Source organism: Gekko japonicus, unplaced genomic scaffold (genome assembly GCF_001447785.1).
Source record: "Gekko japonicus isolate JY-2015 unplaced genomic scaffold, Gekko_japonicus_V1.1 scaffold67, whole genome shotgun sequence".
Classification (NCBI taxonomy): Eukaryota; Metazoa; Chordata; class Lepidosauria; order Squamata; family Gekkonidae; genus Gekko; species Gekko japonicus.
Genome location: NW_015161948.1, coordinates 21311 through 26645, shown reverse-complemented (window position 1 = coordinate 26645; position 5335 = coordinate 21311). Strand labels below are relative to the sequence as shown.

Genomic DNA, 5335 nt, shown 5'->3' with positions numbered 1-5335 from the left:
CTTGAATCTGAATAGCTTTTTGTGAATCCAGCAGCCATTTAGTTCGAGATTTACTGAACTTCAGCCGCTGGGACATATACAGGAAAGGGGCATATGCACAGTTCTGCATAACACAATATTTTTTTCAGAGGTGTAAGGCTAGTATGAAAGTCCCTTCGCTGTGTTAAATTCAAATGTTTCTTTCCTCTCCGGGACTGGGGGGGGATCCTTCTGAAAGTTTGAAGCCTGATGTTAGCTGTGCGTATCCCTGAGTGGCTATTGCCTCGAGCGACAATAATCCAACCATCCTGACCCTTCCTTAGCACTTCGAGCAGTTTTGCATTTTAATGAAGCAAACACCGGAGGAAGACAGGAGGGCCTGGCGTGATGTGGTCCATGGGGTCGCAAAGAGTCGGACTCGACTGTGCGACTGAACAACAACAAAATGTCCTTTGTCAGGTGCACTTACCATAGTAGAGGTTCTGCCTATAGCAGCTTTCTCCTTCACCCGCCCAGCACCTAGCTTGCTCCACCTTGGGGCATTTTTCTTTTACATACTTCCTTTCACAGTCATGACACCAGATTGCACTCACTGGGAGAAGAAAGTAGGGTTGGGGAGACAAAAATGGGAGCTAGATTCAGGTGGGATAGCTGTAAGAGTTAAACCTGATGCAAGGCTGGGACATTTGTAATTGGAGCAGCTCCTTGTTTTTAAACTACTAATTTTGGCCATGTGGGGCCGGTTTAGAGTGAAGGGTTTAAGCCTCCCCATGTCTTCAAGACCTCCCCACTGACAGGCAATTTTCTTTTCCTTTAGGGGTAATTACAGAACAAATGAGGGGTCGGTTTCAGTTGTAAAACGGCATAAAGGAGGGAGAGCTGTTCTTCCTCCCGGCATTGAGTGTCTCCTGTCTTTCCGCACCTTTCACATCACCTGCTACCTGATCCTGTCAACTGGACATGCCAGGGATTGAACCTGAGACTTCCTGAATGCCTAACAAATGCTCCACCATTGAGCCACTGCCTCTGCAAGCATTGCCAACTGAACACGTTTCTTGCAACTAACTTAGTCCTGTTGGTTTCAGTGGAGTTTAGTCACGACACACTTGTCCTACATAGGGAGGGACTGGTGCTTTAAGTTTACTGGGGAAATTCCTGGTGGGACCATTGCCCTAAAGGACCACTGGCAGTCTGGGGCAAACGGATCCACGTGGCCTCTGTGCAAATGGAAGGGCCATAGAGCTTACTTGCCTTGGATCCAAGTCCTCCATTGGTGATGATGGCAAGCGCTGGTGGCTCACCTGTTGCACAAGCTCTGCTTCCAGCCATTGTTGCCCCAGCACAGCTCTGAACCAAGGTGAACTTGCAGCATGGCCAGCAATGAATGGCTCCTTGGTACAGTTGGCACCGGCAACAGATGGGGGGTAGGGTTGCCAGATCCAGGTTGGGGAACTCCTGGTCAAGGTGAACTTGCAGCATGGCCAGCAATGAATGGCTCCTTGGTACAGTTGGCACCGGCAACAGATGGGGGGTAGGGTTGCCAGATCCAGGTTGGGGAACTCCTGGAGATTTGGGAATGGAGCCTGGGGAGGTTGGGGACCTCAGTGGGGTACAATGCCACAGAGTCCACCCTCCAAAGCAACCATTTTCTCCAGGGGAACTGATCGGATTCCGGGGGATCCCCAGGTCCCACCTGGAGGCTGGCATCCCTGCTCTTTGGCTTTCCTTGCTGCAAAGCGGTTTTAACATTCCAGGCCATTCCTGACCTGGGCCAGTGCTGTGGTGCTAAAATGTTGAATTACCCAAATTCTAGACCCGGTGGCTTCTGAGCAATTCAAGTGTTTTAATATGAACGACTGTTTTATTGCTTGTTTTATTCTGTTTTTAACCTGTGGAATTTTGGCATATGTGCCCATCTGTTAGTCGCCCTGAGCCCATCTGGGGAGGGCGGGGTATAAATTTAACAATAAATAAATAAATAAATGTTTGTGTTCGGAATCTTTCTCTCAACAATATATATATTCTTAAATTTACCAAAAGATGCAAGGGGCTTTGATTTTGATTGGAACAGCGACATTCAGTGACAGTCACTTTTCCCAGCTCCATTTCCCCGAACTAAGTGAGAAAACATAAGCAGGTTTATTTGGAGGCCTCATGTTATTCAGTGAGGCTTACTCCCAGGAGTAGGAGTGTGGTTAGGCTTCAAGCTTGTCCTAAGGACCCTTTCTTGGAGTAAGCCCCACTGAATGACATAGGACTGAATAGTCCTGATTAGGTAAAGGTTTCCCTTGCTTGAAAGCCAGTCGAATCCGACTCTAGGGATGTGGTGCTCATCTCCATTTCCAAGCCAAAGAGACAGCGCTGTCCAAAGGCATTTCCGTGGTCATATAGCCGGCATGACTAGACGCTGAGGCGCATGGAACGCTGTTACCTTCCCATGGAACGCTGTTACCTTCCCACCAAAGCAAGTACCTATTTATCTACCTGCAGGCTGGCAGGAGCTGGGACCAGGGACGGGAGCTCACTCCATCATGCAGCACTCAGGTCTCGAACTGCTGAACTACCAACCTTCCAGTCTGCAGTTCAGCGTCTTAACCACTTGAGCCACTGCAGCCCTAGTCCTGATTAGGATTACCCAATAAATTACCCACTGTAGCCTGGGGGGGGGGGATATTACAGGCACAATACAAGTACCTATTTTTTTTTTCTCTTGTGTGGCTAACAGCTGCTTGGGGTGATTTAGATCAGGACAATGGTATTTATCAGTTTCTTTATTTAGAAAAATGTTCTGCTGCCTCTCCAGAGAACCTGCCCAAGGCAGGTACAGAGGAAAGGGGAGGAAAGATTAAAACAAAGATCTCCCATGACACAAGTGCTCTGAGCCAAGGTAGTAAAAAGCGGTAGAGAAAGCATTTTAATATCCAGGTCCTGGATTCCAGGATAAGCTTTATGTTTGCATTGCAAACGTGTGAAACTAAAAATCTGGCATGCAAATTAAAGTGCATTTGTCACTTTGAACATTTTATGAGGCGTTATTTGGGCCCCTACAAGGTTTTTATATGCCTTTGAAATAAAGACTCTTTTGTCTATATACTTATTTATGTTTTTAACCTTTGGCCCACAATATGTTTTTTAAACTTCCTTTGGAGGTTTAAGAGGGAATTGGATAAACATATGGAGCAGAGTTCCATCTGTGGCTATTAGCCACAAGGTAGTCTGCAGCAAATCTGGGGCAAGTGATGCTCTGTCTTCTTGGTGCTTGGTGCTGGTGGGGCAACAGTGGGAGGGCTTCTAGTGTCCTGGCCCCACTGCTGAACTTCCTGATGGCACCTGGTATTTTTGGCCACTGTGTGACAGAGTGTTGGACTGGATGGGCCATTGGCCTCATCCAACTTTGGCTTCTCTTATGTTCTTAAAGGTAAAGGTTCCCTTGCTCGAAAGCCAGTCGAGTCCGACTCTAGGGTTGCGATGCTCATCTCCGTTTCAAAGCCGAAGAGCCAGCGCTGTCCGAAGACGTTTCCGTGGTCATGTGGCCAGCATGACTAAACATCAAGGTGCACGGAACGCTATTACCTTCCCACTGCAGTGGTACCTATTTATCTACTTGCAATTTCTTGCTTTCGAACTGCTAGGTTGGCAGGAGCTGGAACTAGAGACGGGAGCTCACTCCATCATGTGGCAACTCGGATCTCAAACTGCTGAACTACTGACTTTCCACAGCCTGCAGTTCAGCATCTTAACCACTTGAGCCACCACAGCTCTTTATGTTCTTATGTTCATTCAAATTCAAGTGTTCTGGTTTACAAATCTGCCTAAAATTTGAAACACTATTTGCTCTTCAAATTTTCCTATGGGATCTTACCAGAGGAAAGGCTGAGAAGAATCCATAGGCCATATGCCAGAAGCTTGTTCATCTGTAATTTGTATTTGAAGTGAGGAAAGCTTTGAAGGTGGGTCAAATAATGGTCTCTGTGAATATTAAAGAAAAATTGAAAGAAGCATATATGTGGAGCTTAGTAAATCCTCTCTACATATTATCTTATGGGTCTGTCAGTCCTCAGGTAAATCGATTAAGATCTTGTCAACACAATCTCCACCATCCAAGAGACGTGCTTGATGCAAATTTCTCTGGTGGCTCACTGTACCTTCTCCTTTGGCAGGTATCTGGATGAATTTTAATGTAGCCATGCAGCAATTAAAAAAGGATGTGGCCCACAAAAGGAACCTATTTGAATTATTTGGGTTCTAGATCTGATCAATCCTGAATTATTGCTGGAAACTAAAATGACTACACTGAGGTTATCATTCTTTGGTCACATTATGAGAAGACAAAGAGTCACTGGAAAGGACAATAATGCTAGGAAAAGTTGAAGGCAGCAGGAAAAGAGGAAGACCCAACAGGAGATGGATTGACTCTATAAAAGAAGCCACGGCCCTCCATTTGCAGGACCTGAGCAAGGCTGTTAATGATAAAACATTCTGGAAGACACTAATTCATAGGTTTACCATAAGCTGGAAGCAACTTGATAGCACTTAGCAGGGGTCATTTCATAGAAAAAGAGCTGCAGGAGCGTATTAGCATAGCTTATTAGCATATGCCACACCCCCTGACATCACCGGAAGTGTGCACCAGCCCCTCTGGCAGGCAGAAGCACCTGGGATCCATTCTTTCCCCCCTCTCCCTTCCCTTCACCTCCATGTCAGGCAAAGGAAAAGGGGAGAGGGAGGATCTCAGGCACTTCTGCCTGACAGAGGTGCTGGCATGCCCACAGCCAGCCTGGGTGAATTATAGAATCATAGACTCATAGAGTGGGAAGGGACCTCCAGGGTCATCTAGTCCAACCCCCTGCACAATGCAGAAAATTCACCAATACCCCACACACACCCCAGTGACCCCTGTTCCACGCCCAGAATATGATTAAAAAAAACAAAAAAACTCCAGGATCACTGGGGGCCAAACTGGCCTGGAGAAAAATTGCTTCCTGGCCCCAAAGTGGCGATCAGCATTTCCCTGGGCGTGCAAGAAAGGGCCACAAGAACTAAGCACTGATGCAACCCTTCCTGCTCTACCTCTCGTGATTTGCCTAAGTTCACAGAATCAGCATTATGATCCTTTTAAAGTTGAAAGTATGATATAAATGCAAAGGGCTATTTGTAAGATTATCTGTAAGACACAAGACCAGGACGCATCTCACTTCTGGCAATCACTTGGAGAGACCCTATCACTCGGCTTCCATTGCCCCCCCACACACCCCACACTGGAATAAGAACATAATATCAGGCCATAACACATTGCAATAAAGCCCCTACAACTGTATACAGAAATACTGAGCTTCCCTACCATTTGTCACAACTA

General features: G+C 46.6%; 1 long non-coding RNA gene across 1 annotated transcript in view; it reads right to left on the bottom strand.

Moving 5' to 3' along the window:
- Positions 1-456: 456 nt before the first annotated feature.
- Positions 457-5335, bottom strand: part of LOC107125938 — a 7235-nt gene continuing 2356 nt past the window's right edge. Inside the window, exons 2-3 of the long non-coding RNA XR_001483053.1 lie at positions 3842-3948; positions 457-571 (exon numbers count right to left, since the gene is read on the bottom strand). This is a non-coding gene — a long non-coding RNA (uncharacterized LOC107125938). The remainder of the gene's footprint in view (positions 572-3841; positions 3949-5335) is intronic.